The 17,246-nt window shown below is 43.5% G+C and overlaps 31 non-coding genes across 31 annotated transcripts; all 31 read left to right on the top strand.

Annotated features, from left to right (window-relative positions):
* The first annotated feature begins 125 nt into the window (after nucleotides 1-125).
* Nucleotides 126-197, top strand: trnat-ugu (transfer RNA threonine (anticodon UGU)). Its single transcript has one exon. It is a non-coding gene; the product is annotated as a tRNA-Thr (tRNA).
* Nucleotides 198-379: 182 nt separating this feature from the next.
* trnaa-ugc (transfer RNA alanine (anticodon UGC)) lies at nucleotides 380-451 on the top strand. Its single transcript has one exon. It is a non-coding gene; the product is annotated as a tRNA-Ala (tRNA).
* Nucleotides 452-774: 323 nt separating this feature from the next.
* On the top strand, nucleotides 775-846 carry trnas-uga (transfer RNA serine (anticodon UGA)). Its single transcript has one exon. It is a non-coding gene; the product is annotated as a tRNA-Ser (tRNA).
* Nucleotides 847-1,427: 581 nt separating this feature from the next.
* Nucleotides 1,428-1,499, top strand: trnaa-ugc (transfer RNA alanine (anticodon UGC)). The gene has a single exon. It is a non-coding gene; the product is annotated as a tRNA-Ala (tRNA).
* Nucleotides 1,500-1,733: 234 nt separating this feature from the next.
* trnat-ugu (transfer RNA threonine (anticodon UGU)) lies at nucleotides 1,734-1,805 on the top strand. Its single transcript has one exon. It is a non-coding gene; the product is annotated as a tRNA-Thr (tRNA).
* Nucleotides 1,806-2,580: 775 nt separating this feature from the next.
* Nucleotides 2,581-2,652, top strand: trnaa-ugc (transfer RNA alanine (anticodon UGC)). The gene has a single exon. It is a non-coding gene; the product is annotated as a tRNA-Ala (tRNA).
* Nucleotides 2,653-3,281: 629 nt separating this feature from the next.
* Nucleotides 3,282-3,353, top strand: trnat-ggu (transfer RNA threonine (anticodon GGU)). The gene has a single exon. It is a non-coding gene; the product is annotated as a tRNA-Thr (tRNA).
* Nucleotides 3,354-3,874: 521 nt separating this feature from the next.
* On the top strand, nucleotides 3,875-3,946 carry trnat-cgu (transfer RNA threonine (anticodon CGU)). The gene has a single exon. It is a non-coding gene; the product is annotated as a tRNA-Thr (tRNA).
* A 183-nt stretch (nucleotides 3,947-4,129) lies between these two features.
* Nucleotides 4,130-4,201, top strand: trnaa-ugc (transfer RNA alanine (anticodon UGC)). The gene has a single exon. It is a non-coding gene; the product is annotated as a tRNA-Ala (tRNA).
* Nucleotides 4,202-5,423: 1,222 nt separating this feature from the next.
* trnat-ugu (transfer RNA threonine (anticodon UGU)) lies at nucleotides 5,424-5,495 on the top strand. Its single transcript has one exon. It is a non-coding gene; the product is annotated as a tRNA-Thr (tRNA).
* A 1,068-nt stretch (nucleotides 5,496-6,563) lies between these two features.
* On the top strand, nucleotides 6,564-6,635 carry trnaa-ugc (transfer RNA alanine (anticodon UGC)). Its single transcript has one exon. It is a non-coding gene; the product is annotated as a tRNA-Ala (tRNA).
* Nucleotides 6,636-6,868: 233 nt separating this feature from the next.
* On the top strand, nucleotides 6,869-6,940 carry trnat-ugu (transfer RNA threonine (anticodon UGU)). The gene has a single exon. It is a non-coding gene; the product is annotated as a tRNA-Thr (tRNA).
* Nucleotides 6,941-7,461: 521 nt separating this feature from the next.
* trnat-cgu (transfer RNA threonine (anticodon CGU)) lies at nucleotides 7,462-7,533 on the top strand. The gene has a single exon. It is a non-coding gene; the product is annotated as a tRNA-Thr (tRNA).
* Nucleotides 7,534-7,716: 183 nt separating this feature from the next.
* Nucleotides 7,717-7,788, top strand: trnaa-ugc (transfer RNA alanine (anticodon UGC)). Its single transcript has one exon. It is a non-coding gene; the product is annotated as a tRNA-Ala (tRNA).
* Nucleotides 7,789-8,416: 628 nt separating this feature from the next.
* On the top strand, nucleotides 8,417-8,488 carry trnat-ugu (transfer RNA threonine (anticodon UGU)). Its single transcript has one exon. It is a non-coding gene; the product is annotated as a tRNA-Thr (tRNA).
* A 122-nt stretch (nucleotides 8,489-8,610) lies between these two features.
* Nucleotides 8,611-8,682, top strand: trnaa-ugc (transfer RNA alanine (anticodon UGC)). Its single transcript has one exon. It is a non-coding gene; the product is annotated as a tRNA-Ala (tRNA).
* Nucleotides 8,683-8,915: 233 nt separating this feature from the next.
* Nucleotides 8,916-8,987, top strand: trnat-ugu (transfer RNA threonine (anticodon UGU)). The gene has a single exon. It is a non-coding gene; the product is annotated as a tRNA-Thr (tRNA).
* A 775-nt stretch (nucleotides 8,988-9,762) lies between these two features.
* Nucleotides 9,763-9,834, top strand: trnaa-cgc (transfer RNA alanine (anticodon CGC)). The gene has a single exon. It is a non-coding gene; the product is annotated as a tRNA-Ala (tRNA).
* A 628-nt stretch (nucleotides 9,835-10,462) lies between these two features.
* On the top strand, nucleotides 10,463-10,534 carry trnat-ugu (transfer RNA threonine (anticodon UGU)). Its single transcript has one exon. It is a non-coding gene; the product is annotated as a tRNA-Thr (tRNA).
* Nucleotides 10,535-10,656: 122 nt separating this feature from the next.
* On the top strand, nucleotides 10,657-10,728 carry trnaa-ugc (transfer RNA alanine (anticodon UGC)). Its single transcript has one exon. It is a non-coding gene; the product is annotated as a tRNA-Ala (tRNA).
* Nucleotides 10,729-10,961: 233 nt separating this feature from the next.
* Nucleotides 10,962-11,033, top strand: trnat-ugu (transfer RNA threonine (anticodon UGU)). Its single transcript has one exon. It is a non-coding gene; the product is annotated as a tRNA-Thr (tRNA).
* Nucleotides 11,034-11,808: 775 nt separating this feature from the next.
* On the top strand, nucleotides 11,809-11,880 carry trnaa-cgc (transfer RNA alanine (anticodon CGC)). Its single transcript has one exon. It is a non-coding gene; the product is annotated as a tRNA-Ala (tRNA).
* Nucleotides 11,881-12,508: 628 nt separating this feature from the next.
* Nucleotides 12,509-12,580, top strand: trnat-ugu (transfer RNA threonine (anticodon UGU)). The gene has a single exon. It is a non-coding gene; the product is annotated as a tRNA-Thr (tRNA).
* A 521-nt stretch (nucleotides 12,581-13,101) lies between these two features.
* On the top strand, nucleotides 13,102-13,173 carry trnat-cgu (transfer RNA threonine (anticodon CGU)). The gene has a single exon. It is a non-coding gene; the product is annotated as a tRNA-Thr (tRNA).
* A 182-nt stretch (nucleotides 13,174-13,355) lies between these two features.
* On the top strand, nucleotides 13,356-13,427 carry trnaa-cgc (transfer RNA alanine (anticodon CGC)). The gene has a single exon. It is a non-coding gene; the product is annotated as a tRNA-Ala (tRNA).
* Nucleotides 13,428-14,402: 975 nt separating this feature from the next.
* trnaa-cgc (transfer RNA alanine (anticodon CGC)) lies at nucleotides 14,403-14,474 on the top strand. Its single transcript has one exon. It is a non-coding gene; the product is annotated as a tRNA-Ala (tRNA).
* Nucleotides 14,475-14,708: 234 nt separating this feature from the next.
* trnat-ugu (transfer RNA threonine (anticodon UGU)) lies at nucleotides 14,709-14,780 on the top strand. The gene has a single exon. It is a non-coding gene; the product is annotated as a tRNA-Thr (tRNA).
* Nucleotides 14,781-15,556: 776 nt separating this feature from the next.
* On the top strand, nucleotides 15,557-15,628 carry trnaa-ugc (transfer RNA alanine (anticodon UGC)). Its single transcript has one exon. It is a non-coding gene; the product is annotated as a tRNA-Ala (tRNA).
* A 628-nt stretch (nucleotides 15,629-16,256) lies between these two features.
* trnat-ugu (transfer RNA threonine (anticodon UGU)) lies at nucleotides 16,257-16,328 on the top strand. The gene has a single exon. It is a non-coding gene; the product is annotated as a tRNA-Thr (tRNA).
* A 521-nt stretch (nucleotides 16,329-16,849) lies between these two features.
* trnat-ugu (transfer RNA threonine (anticodon UGU)) lies at nucleotides 16,850-16,921 on the top strand. Its single transcript has one exon. It is a non-coding gene; the product is annotated as a tRNA-Thr (tRNA).
* Nucleotides 16,922-17,103: 182 nt separating this feature from the next.
* trnaa-ugc (transfer RNA alanine (anticodon UGC)) lies at nucleotides 17,104-17,175 on the top strand. The gene has a single exon. It is a non-coding gene; the product is annotated as a tRNA-Ala (tRNA).
* The last annotated feature ends 71 nt before the right edge of the window (nucleotides 17,176-17,246 follow it).

Raw genomic sequence — 17,246 nt, 5'->3', positions numbered from 1 at the left:
CACACCAACGTTTGCTAAAAGGTCAAACTGAGCATTTAGCAAGAATTTTATTCATTGAGTCAGCCAAGAATTGTTAGGTGACCAGTTGAGGCATAGAGTCATAGGACTACCACAGTTGATGAGCTGGCATGGTGGCCAAGTGGTAAGGCGTCGGTCTTGTAAACCGAAGATCATGGGTTCGACCCCTGTCCGTGCCTTCTTTCTTGGAAGATTCTGCCCAATGTCACTTTGCTGGTAGCTTTTGCATGCCCCATCATATATGATGTTCCAGCTTACTATGTTAAAATGCTGACTATGCAGGATTTTAACTCTGCCCTCACTGTAAGTTTAAAGCTTTGGCTTGTCCCATGGGCACATTGTCAACAACCTGCGGCAAGTTGGGGATGTAGCTCAGTGGTAGAGCACATGCTTTGCATGTATGAGGTCCTGGGTTCAATCCCCAGCATCTCCACTGAGTTTGTCTTTTAGGCTGAGGCTCATTATTGGAAGCATGCTGAAGTGAATCAAAACCACAACAAAAAATGTTCATTAAAAAGGCATTTGCAGCTGGAGGAACTTGCTTGATTTGCATGTTCTGAGACAATATCAGAAGAATGTTTACTGTTATGCTCAGGTAACCGAAAATCACGGGTTAGATCCCCGTTCGTGCCTTTTTCCAAGCAAAAAGAAGCTTAATGGGAGCTTTTATTACATGTTAATCAAATCCTCCCCATCTTTGCTGTATGTCTTACTTTTACTCATACTCTTGGGTTCCTCAAATAGAAGCTTGGCAGAGGTGATGTAGCTCAGTGGTAAAGCGCATGCTTTGAATGTTTGAAGTCCAGGGTTCAATCCCCTGCATCTCCGTGTTATAACCTGCTGGGCAGGTTTTTGCAACTTCAGACTACGAGGATCAGGAATTTTTCTCCATTGTCTGACCTATTAGAGTATTTCTTTGCAACTTCAGAGAAACACAAACCAGATATTTAGTTCTAGACAAATTCTGCCACATGTGTTGCAAGGTGCCCAGGATGGGAGTACATGCACATTCTTGTACTGAAGCAGAGGTCACACCAACGTTTGCTAAAAGGTCAAACTGAGCATTTAGCAAGAATTTTATTCATTGAGTCAGCCAAGAATTATCAGGAGACGGGTTGAGGCTATTAGTCATGGGACTAGCACAGTTGGTGAGCTGGCGTGGTGGCCGTGTGGTAAGGCGTCAGTCTCGTAAACCGAAGATCATGGGTTCGACCCCTGTCCGTGCCTTCTTTCTTGGAAGATTCTGCCCAATGTCACTTTGCTGGTAGCTTTTGCATGCCCCATCATATATGATGTTCCAGCTTACTATATTAAAATGCTGACTATGCAAGATTTTAACTCTGCCCTCACTGTAAGTTTAAAGCTTTGGCTTGTCCCATGGGCACATTGTCAACAACCTACAGCAAGTTGGGGATGTAGCTCAGTGGTAGAGCGTATGCTTTGCATGTATGAGGTCCTGGGTTCAATCCCCAGCATCTCCACTGAATTTGTCTTTTAGACTGAAGCTCATTATTGGAAACATGCTGAAGTGAATCAAAACCACAACAAAAACTGTTCATTAAAAAGGCATTTGCAGCTGGAGGAACTTGCTTGATTTGCATGTTCTGAGACAGTATCAGAAGAGTGTTTACTGTTATGCTCAGGTAATTAACTCCTGTTGCTTTTACAGGTACATTTGTCCAGTGCTTCCACGCCAATTCAAAACCAAGGCTGTGGGCGTGATGGCCAAGTGGCAAGGCGTCGGTCTTGTAAACTTAAGATCACGGGTTTGATCCCCGTTCGTGCCTTTTCCAAGCAAAAAGAAGCTTAATGGGAGCTTTTATTACGTCTCAATCAAATCCTCCCCATCTTTGCTGAATGTCTTATTTTTTCTCATGCTTATGGGTTCCTCAAACAGAACATTGGCAGAGGGGATGTAGCTCAGTGGTAGAGCGCATGCTTTGCATGTATGAGGTCCAGGGTTCAATCTCCTGCATCTCCATGTTATAACCTGCTGGGCAGGTTTTTGCAACTTCAGACTACGAGGATCAGGAATTTTTCTTCATTGTCTGACCTATTAGAGTATTTCTTTGCAACTTCAGGGAAACACAAACCAGACATTTAGTTCTAGACAAATTCTGCCGCATGTGTTGCAAGGTGCCCAGGATGAGAGTACATGCACATTCTTGTACTGAAGCAGAGGTCACACCAACGTTTGCTAAAAGTTCAAACTGAGCATTTAGCAAGAATTTTATTCATTGAGTCAGCCAAGAATTGTCAGGAGACCGGTTGAGGCATAGAGTCGTGGGACTAGCACAGCTGATGAGCTGGCATGGTGGCCGAGGGGTAAGGCGTAGGTCTCGTAAACTGAAGATCATGGGTTCGACCCACGTCCGTGCCTTCTTTCTTGGAAGATTCTGCCCAATGTCATTTTGCTGGTAGCTTTTGCATGCCCCATCATATATGATGTTCCAGCTTACTATGTTAAAATGCTGACAATGCAGGATTTTAACTCTGCCCTCACTGTAAGTTTAAAGCATTGGCTTGTCCCATGGGCACTTTGTCAACAACCTACAGCAAGTTGGGGATGTAGCTCAGTGGTAGAGCGCATGCTTTGCATGTATGAGGTCCTGGGTTCAATCCCCAGCATCTCCACTGAATTTGTCTTTTAGACTGAAGCTCATTATTGCAAGCATGCTGAAGTGAATCAAAACCACAACAAAAACTGTTCATTAAAAAGGCATTTGCAGCTGGAGGAACTTGCTTGATTTGCATGTTCTGAGACAGTATCAGAAGAATGTTTACTGTTATGCTCAGGTAACCGAAGATCACGGGTTAGATCCCCGTTCGTGCCTTTTTCCAAGCAAAAAGAAGCTTAATGGGAGCTTTTATTACATGTTAATCAAATCCTCCCCATCTTTGCTGTATGTCTTACTTTTACTCATACTCTTGGGTTCCTCAAATAGAAGCTTGGCAGAGGTGATGTAGCTCAGTGGTAGAGTGCGTGCTTTGCATGTATGAGGTCCTGGGTTCAATCCCCAGCATCTCCACTGAATTTGTCTTTTAGACTGAAGCTCATTATTCGAAGCATGCTGAAGTGAATCAAAACCACAACAAAAACTGTTCATTAAAAAGGCATTTGCAGCTGGAGGAACTTGCTTGATTTGCATGTTCTGAGACAGTATCAGAAGAATGTTTACTGTTATGCTCAGGTAATTAACTCCTGTTGCTTTTACAGGTACATTTGTCCAGTGCTTCCACGCGAAATCAAAACCAAGGCTGCGGGCGTGATGGCCAAGTGGCAAGGCGTCGGTCTGGTAAACCGAAGATCACGGTTTCGATCCCCGTTCGTGCCTTTTCCAAGCAAAAAGAAGCTTAATGGGAGCTTTTATTACATTTCAATCAAATCCTCCCCATCTTTGCTGAATGTCTTACTTTTACTCATGCTCTTGGGTTCCTTAAACAGAAGATTGGCAGTGGGGATGTAGCTCAGTGGTAAAGTGCATGCTTTGCATGTATGAGGTCCAGAGTTCAATCCCCTGTATCTCCATGTTATAACCTGCTGGGCAGGTTTTTGCAACTTCAGACTACGAGGATCAGGAATTTTTCTCCATTGTCTGACCTATTAGAGTATTCATTTGCAACTTCAGAGAAACACAAACCAGACATTTAGTTCTAGACAAATTCTGCCACATGTGTTGCAAGGTGCCCAGGATGGGAGTACATGCACATTGTTGTACTGAAGCAGAGGTCACACCAACGTTTGCTAAAAGGTCAAACTGAGCATTTAGCAAGAATTTTATTCATTGAGTCAGCCAAGAACTGTCAGGAGACCGGTTGAGGCACAGAGTTATGGGACTTGAACAGATGGTGAGCTGGCATGGTGGCCAAGTGGTAAGGCGTCGGTCTCGTAAACCGAAGATCATGGGTTCGACCCCAGTCCGTGCCTTCTTTCTTGGAAGATTCTGCCCAATGTCACTTTGCTGGTAGCTTTTGCATTCCCCATCATATATGATGTTCCAGCTTACTATGTTAAAAATGCTGACTATGCAGGATTTTAACTCTGCCCTCACTGTAAGTTTAAAGCTTTGGCTTGTCCCATGGGCACATTGTCAACAACCTGCAGCAAGTTGGGGATGTAGCTCAGTGGTAGAGCGCATGCTTTGCATGTATGAGGTCCTGGGTTCAATCCCCAGCATCTCCACTGAATTTGTCTTTTAGTCTGAAGCTCATTATTCGAAGCATGCTGAAATGAATCAAAACCATAACAAAAACTGTTCATTAAAAAGGAATTTGCAGCTGGAGGAACTTGCTTGATTTGCATGTTCTGAGACAGTATCAGAAGAATGTTTACTGTTATGCTCAGGTAACCGAAGATCACGGGTTAGATCCCCGTTCGTGCCTTTTTCCAAGCAAAAAGAAGCTTAATGGGAGCTTTTATTACATGTTAATCAAATCCTCCCCATCTTTGTTGTATGTCTTACTTTTACTCATACTCTTGGGTTCCTCAAATAGAAGATTGGCAGAGGGGATGTAGCTCTGTGGTAGAGCGCATGCTTTGCATGTATGAGGTCTTGGGTTCAATCCCCAGCATCTCCACTGAATTTGTCATTTAGACTGAAGCTCATTATTCGAAGCATGCTGAAGTGAATCAAAACCTCAACAAAAACTGTTCATTAAAAAGGCATTTGCAGCTGGAGGAACTTGCTTGATTTGCATGTTCTGAGACAGTATCAAAAGAATGTTTGCTGTTATGCTCAGGTAATTAACTCCAGTTGCTTTTACAGGTACATTTGTCCAGTGCTTCCACGCCAATTCAAAACCGAGGCTGTGGGCGTGATGGCCAAGTGGCAAGGCGTCGGTCTTGTCAACTTAAGATCACGGGTTTGATCCCCGTTCGTGCCTTTTCCAAGCAAAAAGAAGCTTAATGGGAGCTTTTATTACGTGTCAATCAAATCCTCCCCATCTTTGCTGAATGTCTTATTTTTTCTCATGCTTATGGGTTCCTCAAACAGAACATTGGCAGAGGGGATGTAGCTCAGTGGTAAAGCGCATGCTTTGCATGTATGAGGTCCAGGATTCAATCCCCTGCATCTCCATGTTATAACCTGCTGGGCAGGTTTTTGCAACTTCAGACTACGAGGATCAGGAATTTTTCTTCATTGTCTTTTCTATTAGAGTATTTCTTTGCAACTTCAGGGAAACACAAACCAGACATTTAGTTCTAGACAAATTCTGCCGCATGTGTTGCAAGGTGCCCAGGATGAGAGTACATGCAAATACTTGTACTGAAGCAGAGGTCACACCAACGTTTGCTAAAAGTTCAAACTGAGCATTTAGCAAGAATTTTTTTCATTGAGTCAGCCAAGAATTGTCAGGAGACCGGTTGAGGCATAGAGTCATGGGACTAGCACAGCTGATGAGCTGGCATGGTGGCCAAGTGGTAAGGCGTCGGTCTTGTAAACCGAAGATCATGGGTTCGACCCCCGTCCGTGCCTTCTTTCTTGGAAGATTCTACCCAATGTCACTTTGCTGGTAGCTTTTGCATGCCCCATCATATATGATGTTCCAGCTTACTATGTTAAAATGCTGACTATGCAGGATTTTAACTCTGCCCTCACTGTAAGTTTAAAGCATTGGCTTGTCCCATGGGCACATTGTCAACAACCTACAGCAAGTTGGGGATGTAGCTCAGTGGTAGAGCGCATGCTTTGCATGTATGAGGTCCTGGATTCAATCCCCAGCATCTCCACTGAATTTGTCTTTTAGACTGAAGCTCATTATTGGAAGCATGCTGAAGTGAATCAAAACCACAACAAAAAATGTTCATTAAAAAGGCATTTGCAGCTGGAGGAACTTGCTTGATTTGCATGTTCTGAGACAGTATCAGAAGAATGTTTACTGTTATGCTCAGGTAACCGAAGATCACGGGTTCGATCCCCGTTCGTGCCTTTTTCCAAGCAAAAAGAAGCTTAATGGGAGCTTTTATTACATGTTAATCAAATCCTCCCCATCTTTGCTGTATGTCTTACTTTTACTCATGCTCTTCGGTTCCTCAAACAGAAGATTGGCAGAGGGGATGTAGCTCAGTGGTAGAGCGTATGCTTTGCATGTATGAAGTCCTGGGTTCAATCTCCACTGAATTTGTCTTTTAGACTGAAGCTCATTATTGGAAGCATGCTGAAGTGAATCAAAACCACAACAATAACTGTTCATTAAAAAGGCATTTGCAGCTGGAGGAACTTGCTTGATTTGCATGTTCTGAGACAGTATCAGAGGAGTGTTTACTGTTATGCTCAGGTAATTAACTCCTGTTGCTTTTACAGGTACATTTGTCCAGTGCTTCCACGCCAATTCAAAACCAAGGCTGTGGGCGTGATGGCCAAGTGGCAAGGAGTCGGTCTTGTAAACCGAAGATCACGGGTTCAATCCCCCTTCGTGCCTTTTCCAAGCAAATAGAAGCTTAATGGGAGCTTTTATTACATGTTAATCAAATCCTCCCCATCTTTGCTGTATGTCTTACTTTTACTCATGCTCTTGGGTTCCTCAAACAAAAGATTGGCAGAGGGGATGTAGCTCAGTGGTAGAGCGTATGCTTTGCATGTATGAGGTCCTGGGTTCAATCCCCAGCATCTCCACTGAATTTGTCTTTTAGACTGAAGCTCATTATTGGAAGCATGCTGAAGTGAATCAAAACCACAACAAAAACTGTTCATTAAAAAGGCATTTGCAGCTGGAGGAACTTGCTTGATTTGCATGTTCTGAGACAGTATCAGAAGAATGTTTACTGTTATGCTCAGGTAATTAACTCCTGTTGTTTTACAGGTACATTTGTGCAGTGCTTCCACGCCAATTAAAAACCAAGACTGTGGGCGTGATGGCCAAGTGGCAAGGCGTTGGTCTTGTAAACCGAAGATCACGGGTTCGATCCCCGTTCATGCCTTTTCCAAGCAAAAAGAAGCTTAATGGGAGCTTTTATTACATGTCAATCAAATCCTCCCCATCTTTGCTGAATGTCTTACTTTTACTCATGCTCTCTGGTTCCGTAAACAGAAGATTGGCAGTGGGGATGTATCTCAGTGGTAAAGCGCATGCTTTGCATGTATGAGGTCCAGGGTTCAATCCCTTGCATCTCCATGTTATAACCTGCTGGGCAGGTTTTTGCAACTTCAGACTACAAGGATCAGGAATTTTTCTTCATTGTCTGACCTTTTAGAGTATTTCTTTGCAACTTCAGAGAAACACAAACCAGACATTTAGTTCTAGACAAATTCTGCCGCATGTGTTGCAAGGTGCCCAGGATGGGAGTACATGCACATTCTTGTACTGAAGCAGAGGTCACACCAACGTTTGCTAAAAGTTCAAACTGAGCATTTAGCAAGAATTTTATTCATTGAGTCAGCCAAGAATTGTCAGGAGACCGGTTGAGGCACAGAGTCATGGGACTTGAACTGTTGATGAGCTGGCATGGTGGCCAAGTGGTAAGGCGTCGGTCTCGTAAACCGAAGATCATGGGTTCGACCCCAGTCCGTGCCTTCTTTCTTGGAAGATTCTGCCCAATGTCACTTTGCTGGTAGCTTTATCATTCCCCATCATATATGATGTTCCAGCTTACTATGTTAAAAATGCTGACTATGCAGGATTTTAACTCTCCCCTCACTGTAAGTTTAAAGCTTTGGCTTGTCCCATGGGCACATTGTCAACAACCTGCAGCAATTTGGGGATGTAGCTCAGTGGTAGAGCGCATGCTTTGCATGTATGAGGTCCTGGGTTCAATCCCCAGCATCTCCACTGAATTTGTCTTTTAGTCTGAAGCTCATTATTCGAAGCATGCTGAAATGAATCAAAACCACAACAAAAACTGTTCATTAAAAAGGCATTTGCAGCTGGAGGAACTTGCTTGATTTGCATGTTCTGAGACAGTAACAGAAGAATGTTTACTGTTATGCTCAGGTAACCGAACATCACGGGTTCGATTCCCGTTCGTGCCTTTTCCAAGCAAAAAGAAGCTTAATGGGAGCTTTTATTACATGTCAATCAAATCCTCCCCATCTTTGCTGTATGTCTTACTTTTACTCATGCTCTTGGGTTCCTGAAACGGAAGATTGGCAGAGGGGATGTAGCTCTGTGGTAGAGCGCATGCTTTGCATGTATGAGGTCCTGGGTTCAATCCCCAGCATCTCCACTGAATTTGTCGTTTAGACTGAAGCTCATTATTCCAAGCATGCTGAAGTGAATCAAAACCTCAACAAAAACTGTTCATTAAAAAGGCATTTGTAGCTGGAGGAACTTGCTTGATTTGCATGTTCTGAGACAGTATCAGAAGAATGTTTGCTGTTATGCTCAGGTAATTAACTCCAGTTGCTTTTACAGGTACATTTGTCCAGTGCTTCAACGCCAATTCAAAACAAAGGCTGTGGGCGTGATGGCCAAGTGGCAAGGCGTTGGTCTTGTAAACCGAAGATCACTGGTTCGATCCCCGTTCATGCCTTTTCCAAGCAAAAAGAAGCTTAATGGGAGCTTTTATTACATGTTAATCAAATCCTCCCCATCTTTGCTGTATGTCTTACTTTTACTCATGCTCTTGGGTTCCTCAAACAGAAGATTGGCAGAGGGGATGTAGCTCAGTGGTAGAGCGTATGCTTTGCATGTATGAGGTCCTGGGTTCAATCCCCAGCATCTCCACTGAATTTGTCTTTTAGACTGAAGCTCATTATTGGAAGCATGCTGAAGTGAATCAAAACCACAACAAAAACTTTTCATTAAAAAGGCATTTGCAGCTGGAGGAACTTGCTTGATTTGCATGTTCTGAGACAGTATCAGAAGAATGTTTACTGTTATGCTCAGGTAATTAACTCCTGTTGTTTTACAGGTACATTTGTGCAGTGCTTCCACGCCAATTAAAAACCAAGGCTGTGGGCGTGATGGCCAAGTGGCAAGGCGTTGGTCTTGTAAACCGAAGATCACGGGTTCAATCCCCGTTCATGCCTTTTCCAAGCAAAAAGAAGCTTAATGGGAGCTTTTATTACATGTCCATCAAATCCTCCCCATCTTTGCTGAATGTCTTACTTTTACTCATGCTCTCTGGTTCCGTAAACAGAAGATTGGCAGTGGGGATGTATCTCAGTGGTAAAGCGCATGCTTTGCATGTATGAGGTCCAGGGTTCAATCCCCTGCATCTCCATGTTATAACCTGCTGGGCAGGTTTTTGCAACTTCAGACTACAAGGATCAGGAATTTTTCTTCATTGTCTGACCTTTTAGAGTATTTCTTTGCAACTTCAGAGAAACACAAACCAGACATTTAGTTCTAGACAAATTCTGCCGCATGTGTTGCAAGGTGCCCAGGATGGGAGTACATGCACATTCTTGTACTGAAGCAGAGGTCACACCAACGTTTGCTAAAAGTTCAAACTGAGCATTTAGCAAGAATTTTATTCATTGAGTCAGCCAAGAATTGTCAGGAGACCGGATGAGGCATAGAGTCATGGAACTAACACAGTTGATGAGCTGGCATGTTGGCCAAGTGGTAAGTCGTAGGTCTCGTAAACCGAAAGTCATGGGTTCGACCCCCGTCCGTGCCTTCTTTCTTGGAAGATTCTGCCCAATGTCACTTTGCTGGTAGCCTTTGCGTGCCCCATCATATATGATGTTCCAGCTTACTATGTTAAAATGCTGACTATGCAGGATTTTAACTCTGCCCTCACTGTAAGTTTAAAGCATTGGCTTGTCCCATGGGCACATTGTCAACAACCTACAGCAAGTTGGGGATGTAGCTCAGTGGTAGAGCGCATGCTTCGCATGTATGAGGTCCTGGGTTCAATCCCCAGCATCTCCACTGAATTTGTCTTTTAGACTGAAGCTCATTATTCGAAGCATGCTGAAATGAATCAAAACCACAACAAAAACTGTTCATTAAAAAGGCATTTGCAGCTGGAGGAACTTGCTTGATTTGCATGTTCTGAGACAGTAACAGAAGAATGTTTACTGTTATGCTCAGGTAACCGAAGATCACGGGTTCGATTCCCGTTCGTTCCTTTTCCAAGCAAAAAGAAGCTTAATGGGAGCTTTTATTACATGTCAATCAAATCCTCCCCATCTTTGCTGTATGTCTTACTTTTACTCATGCTCTTGGGTTCCTGAAACAGAAGATTGGCAGAGGGGATGTAGCTCTGTGGTAGAGCGCATGCTTTGCATGTATGAGGTCCTGGGTTCAATCCCCAGCATCTCCACTGAATTTGTCGTTTAGACTGAAGCTCATTATTCCAAGCATGCTGAAGTGAATCAAAACCTCAACAAAAACTGTTCATTAAAAAGGCATTTGTAGCTGGAGGAACTTGCTTGATTTGCATGTTCTGAGACAGTATCAGAAGAATGTTTGCTGTTATGCTCAGGTAATTAACTCCAGTTGCTTTTACAGGTACATTTGTCCAGTGCTTCAACGCCAATTCAAAACAAAGGCTGTGGGCGTGATGGCCAAGTGGCAAGGCGTTGGTCTTGTAAACCGAAGATCACTGGTTCGATCCCCGTTCATGCCTTTTCCAAGCAAAAAGAAGCTTAATGGGAGCTTTTATTACATGTTAATCAAATCCTCCCCATCTTTGCTGTATGTCTTACTTTTACTCATGCTCTTGGGTTCCTCAAACAGAAGATTGGCAGAGGGGATGTAGCTCAGTGGTAGAGCGTATGCTTTGCATGTATGAGGTCCTGGGTTCAATCCCCAGCATCTCCACTGAATTTGTCTTTTAGACTGAAGCTCATTATTGGAAGCATGCTGAAGTGAATCAAAACCACAACAAAAACTTTTCATTAAAAAGGCATTTGCAGCTGGAGGAACTTGCTTGATTTGCATGTTCTGAGACAGTATCAGAAGAATGTTTACTGTTATGCTCAGGTAATTAACTCCTGTTGTTTTACAGGTACATTTGTGCAGTGCTTCCACGCCAATTAAAAACCAAGGCTGTGGGCGTGATGGCCAAGTGGCAAGGCGTTGGTCTTGTAAACCGAAGATCACGGGTTCAATCCCCGTTCATGCCTTTTCCAAGCAAAAAGAAGCTTAATGGGAGCTTTTATTACATGTCCATCAAATCCTCCCCATCTTTGCTGAATGTCTTACTTTTACTCATGCTCTCTGGTTCCGTAAACAGAAGATTGGCAGTGGGGATGTATCTCAGTGGTAAAGCGCATGCTTTGCATGTATGAGGTCCAGGGTTCAATCCCCTGCATCTCCATGTTATAACCTGCTGGGCAGGTTTTTGCAACTTCAGACTACAAGGATCAGGAATTTTTCTTCATTGTCTGACCTTTTAGAGTATTTCTTTGCAACTTCAGAGAAACACAAACCAGACATTTAGTTCTAGACAAATTCTGCCGCATGTGTTGCAAGGTGCCCAGGATGGGAGTACATGCACATTCTTGTACTGAAGCAGAGGTCACACCAACGTTTGCTAAAAGTTCAAACTGAGCATTTAGCAAGAATTTTATTCATTGAGTCAGCCAAGAATTGTCAGGAGACCGGATGAGGCATAGAGTCATGGAACTAACACAGTTGATGAGCTGGCATGTTGGCCAAGTGGTAAGTCGTCGGTCTCGTAAACCGAAAGTCATGGGTTCGACCCCCGTCCGTGCCTTCTTTCTTGGAAGATTCTGCCCAATGTCACTTTGCTGGTAGCCTTTGCGTGCCCCATCATATATGATGTTCCAGCTTACTATGTTAAAATGCTGACTATGCAGGATTTTAACTCTGCCCTCACTGTAAGTTTAAAGCTTTGGCTTGTCCCATGGGCACATTTTCAACAACCTACAGCAAGTTGGGGATGTAGCTCAGTGGTAGAGCGCATGCTTCGCATGTATGAGGTCCTGGGTTCAATCCCCAGCATTTCCACTGAATTTGACTTTTAGACTGAAGCTCATTATTCGAAGCATGCTGAAGTGAATCAAAACCACAACAAAAACTGTTCATTAAAAAGGCATTTGCAGCTGGAGGAACTTGCTTGATTTGCATGTTCTGAGACAGTATCAGAAGAATGTTTACTGTTATGCTCAGGTAACCGAAGATCACGGGTTCGATTCCCGTTCGTGCCTTTTCCAAGCAAAAAGAAGCTTAATGGGAGCTTTTATTACATGTCAATCAAATCCTCCCCATCTTTGCTGTATGTCTTACTTTTACTCATGCTCTTGGGTTCCTAAAACAGAAGATTGGCAGAGGGGATGTAGCTCTGTGGTAGAGCGCATGCTTTGCATGTATGAGGTCCTGGGTTCAATCCCCAGCATCTCCACTGAATTTGTCGTTTAGACTGAAGCTCATTATTCCAAGCATGCTGAAGTGAATCAAAACCTCAACAAAAACTGTTCATTAAAAAGGCATTTGCAGCTGGAGGAACTTGCTTGATTTGCATGTTCTGAGACAGTATCAGAAGAATGTTTACTGTTATGCTCAGGTAATTAACTCCTGTTGCTGTTACAGGTACATTTGTCCAGTGCTTCCACGCCAAATCAAAACCAAGGTTGCGGGCGTGATGGCCAAGTGGCAAGGCGTCGGTCTTGTAAACCGAAGATCACGGTTTCGATCCCCGTTCATGCCTTTTCCAAGCAAAAAGAAGCTTAATGGGAGCTTTTATTACATTTCAATCAAATCCTCCCCATCTTTGCTGAATGTCTTACTTTTACTCATGCTCTTGGGTTCCTTAAACAGAAGATTGGCAGAGGGGATGTATCTCAGTGGTAAAGTGCATGCTTTGCATGTATGAGGTCCAAGGTTCAATCCCCTGTATTTCCATGTTATAACCTGCTGGGCAGGTTTTTGCAACTTCAGACTACGAGGATCAGGAATTTTTCTCCATTGTCTGCCCTATTAGAGTATTTCTTTGCAACTTCAGAGAAACACAAACCAGACATTTAGTTCTAGACAAATTCTGCCACATGTGTTGCAAGGTGCCCAGGATGGGAGTACATGCACATTGTTGTACTGAAGCAGAGGTCACACCAACGTTTGCTAAAAGTTCAAACTGAGCATTTAGCAAGAATTTTATTCATTGAGTCAGCCAAGAATTGTCAGGAGACCGGTTGAGGCACAGGGTTATGGGACTTGAACAGTTGATGAGCTGGCATGGTGGCCAAGTGGTAAGGCGTCGGTCTCGTAAACTGAAGATCATGGGTTCGACCCCAGTCCGTGCCTTCTTTCTTGGAAGATTCTGCCCAATGTCACTTTGCTGGTAGCTTTTGCATTCCCCATCATATATGATGTTCCAGCTTACTATGTTAAAATGCTGACTATGCAGGATTTTAACTCTGCCCTCACTGTAAGTTTAAAGCATTGGCTTGTCCCATGGGCACATTGTCAACAACCTACAGCAAGTTGGGGATGTAGCTCAGTGGTAGAGCGCATGCTTCGCATGTATGAGGTCCTGGGTTCAATCCCCAGCATCTCCACTGAATTTGTCTTTTAGACTGAAGCTCATTATTGGAAGCATGCTGAAATGAATCAAAACCACAACAAAAACTGTTCATTAAAAAGGCATTTGCAGCTGGAGGAACTTGCTTGATTTGCATGTTCTGAGACAGTAACAGAAGAATGTTTACTGTTATGCTCAGGTAACCGAAGATCACGGGTTCGATTCCCGTTCGTTCCTTTTCCAAGCAAAAAGAAGCTTAATGGGAGCTTTTATTACATGTCAATCAAATCCTCCCCATCTTTGCTGAATGTCTTAATTTTACTCATGCTCTCTGGTTCCGTAAACAGAAGATTGGCAGTGGGGATGTATCTCAGTGGTAAAGCGCATGCTTTGCATGTATGAGGTCCAGGGTTCAATCCCCTGCATCTCCATGTTATAACCTGCTTGGCAGGTTTTTGCAACTTCAGACTACGAGGATCAGGAATTTTTCTTCATTGTCTGACCTTTTAGAGTATTTCTTTGCAACTTCAGAGAAACACAAACCAGACATTTAGTTCTAGACAAATTCTGCCGCATGTGTTGCAAGGTGCCCAGGATGGGAGTACATGCACATTCTTGTACTGAAGCAGAGGTCACACCAACGTTTGCTAAAAGTTCAAACTGAGCATTTAGCAAGAATTTTATTCATTGAGTCAGCCAAGAATTCTCAGGAGACCGGTTGAGGCATAGAGTCATGGAACTAACACAGTTGATGAGCTGGCATGTTGGCCAAGTGGTAAGTCGTCGGTCTCGTAAACCGAAAGTCATGGGTTCGACCCCCGTCCGTACCTTCTTTCTTGGAAGATTCTGCCCAATGTCACTTTGCTGGTAGCCTTTGCGTGCCCCATCATATATGATGTTCCAGCTTACTATGTTAAAATGCTGACTATGCAGGATTTTAACTCTGCCCTCACTGTAAGTTTAAAGCTTTGGCTTGTCCCATGGGCACATTGTCAACAACCTACAGCAAGTTGGGGATGTAGCTCAGTGGTAGAGCGCATGCTTCGCATGTATGAGGTCCTGGGTTCAATCCCCAGCATCTCCACTGAATTTGTCTTTTAGACTGAAGCTCATTATTGGAAGCATGCTGAAGTGAATCAAAACCACAACAAAAACTGTTCATTAAAAAGGCATTTGCAGCTGGAGGAACTTGCTTGATTTGCATGTTCTGAGACAGTATCAGAAGAATGTTTACTGTTATGCTCAGGTAATTAACTCCTGTTGCTGTTACAGGTACATTTGTCCAGTGCTTCCACGCCAAATCAAAACCAAGGTTGCGGGCGTGATGGCCAAGTGGCAAGGCGTCGGTCTTGTAAACCGAAGATCACGGTTTCGATCCCCGTTCATGCCTTTTCCAAGCAAAAAGAAGCTTAATGGGAGCTTTTATTACATTTCAATCAAATCCTCCCCATCTTTGCTGAATGTCTTACTTTTACTCATGCTCTTGGGTTCCTTAAACAGAAGATTGGCAGAGGGGATGTATCTCAGTGGTAAAGTGCATGCTTTGCATGTATGAGGTCCAGGGTTCAATCCCCTGTATTTCCATGTTATAACCTGCTGGGCAGGTTTTTGCAACTTCAGACTACGAGGATCAGGAATTTTTCTCCATTGTCTGCCCTATTAGAGTATTTCTTTGCAACTTCAGAGAAACACAAACCAGACATTTAGTTCTAGACAAATTCTGCCACATGTGTTGCAAGGTGCCCAGGATGGGAGTACATGCACATTGTTGTACTGAAGCAGAGGTCACACCAACGTTTGCTAAAAGTTCAAACTGAGCATTTAGCAAGAATTTTATTCATTGAGTCAGCCAAGAATTGTCAGGAGACCGGTTGAGGCACAGGGTTATGGGACTTGAACAGTTGATGAGCTGGCATGGTGGCCAAGTGGTAAGGCGTTGGTCTCGTAAACTGAAGATCATGGGTTCGACCCCAGTCCGTGCCTTCTTTCTTGGAAGATTCTGCCCAATGTCACTTTGCTGGTAGCTTTTGCATTCCCCATCATATATGATGTTCCAGCTTACTATGTTAAAAATGCTGACTATGCAGGATTTTAACTCTCCCCTCACTGTAAGCTTAAAGCTTTGGCTTGTCCCATGGGCACATTGTCAACAACCTGCAGCAATTCGGGGATGTAGCTCAGTGGTAGAGCGCATGCTTTGCATGTATGAGGTCCTGGGTTCAATCCCCAGCATCTCCACTGAATTTGTCTTTTAGTCTGAAGCTCATTATTCGAAGCATGCTGAAATGAATCAAAACCACAACAAAAACTATTCAATAATAAGGCATTTGCAGCTGGAGGAACTTGCTTGATTTGCATGTTCTGAGACAGTATCAGAAGAATGTTTACTGTTATGCTCAGGTAACCGAAGATCACGGGTTCGATTCCCGTTCGTGCCTTTTCCAAGCAAAAAGAAGCTTAATGGGAGCTTTTATTACATGTCAATCAAATCCTCCCCATCTTTGCTGTATGTCTTACTTTTACTCATGCTCTTGGGTTCCTGAAACAGAAGATTGGCAGAGGGGATGTAGCTCTGTGGTAGAGCGCATGCTTTGCATGTATGAGGTCCTGCGTTCAATCCCCAGCATCTCCACTGAATTTGTCGTTTAGACTGAAGCTCATTATTCCAAGCATGCTGAAGTGAATCAAAACCTCAACAAAAACTGTTCATTAAAAAGGCATTTGCAGCTGGAGGAACTTGCTTGATTTGCATGTTCTGAGACAGTATCAGAAGAATGTTTGCTGTTATGCTCAGGTAATTAACTCCAGTTGCTTTTACAGGTACATTTGTCCAGTGCTTCAACGCCAATTCAAAACAAAGGCTGGGGGCGCGATGGCCAAGTGGCAAGGCGTCGGTCTTGTAAACCGAAGATCATGGGTTCGATCCCCGTTCGTGCCTTTTCCAAGCAAAAAGAAGCTTAATGGGAGCTTTTATTACATGTTAATCAAATCCTCCCCATCTTTGCTGAATGTCTTACTTTTACTCATGCTCTTGGGTTCCTTAAACAGAAGATTGGCAGAGGGGATGTATCTCATTGGTAAAGCGCATGCTTTGCATGTATGAGGTCCAGGGTTCAATCCCCTGCATCTCCATGTTATAACCTGCTGGGCAGGTTTTTGCAACTTCAGACTACGAGGATCAGGAATTTTTCTTCATTGTCTGACCTTTTAGAGTATTTCTTTGCAACTTCAGAGAAACACAAACCAGACATTTAGTTCTAGACAAATTCTGCCACATGTGTTGCAAGGTGCCCAGGATGGGAGTACATGCACATTCTTCTACTGAAGCAGAGGTCACACCAACGTTTGCTAAAAGTTCAAACTGAGCATTTAGCAAGAATTTTATTCATTGAGTCAGCTAAGAATTGTCAGGAGACCGGTTGAGGCACAGAGTCATGGGACTAGCACAGCTGATGAGCTGGCATGGTGGCCAAGTGGTAAGGCGTCGGTCTTGTAAACCGAAGATCATGGGTTCGACCCCTGTCCGTGCCTTCTTTCTTGGAAGATTCTACCCAATGTCACTTTGCTGGTAGCTTTTGCATGCCCCATCATATATGATGTTCCAGCTTACTATGTTAAAATGCTGACTATGCAGGATTTTAACTCTGCCCTCACTGTAAGTTTAAAGCATTGGCTTGTCCCATGGGCACATTGTCAACAACCTACAGCAAGTTGGGGATGTAGCTCAGTGGTAGAGCGCATGCTTTGCATGTATGAGGTCCTGGATTCAATCCCCAGCATCTCCACTGAATTTGTCTTTTAGACTGAAGCTCATTATTGGAAGCATGCTGAAGTGAATCAAAACCACAACAAAAAA

This window comes from Salminus brasiliensis, chromosome 6 (assembly GCF_030463535.1).
Source record: "Salminus brasiliensis chromosome 6, fSalBra1.hap2, whole genome shotgun sequence".
Taxonomy (NCBI): domain Eukaryota; kingdom Metazoa; phylum Chordata; class Actinopteri; order Characiformes; family Bryconidae; genus Salminus; species Salminus brasiliensis.
This window is presented reverse-complemented; position numbering and strand designations above follow the sequence as displayed.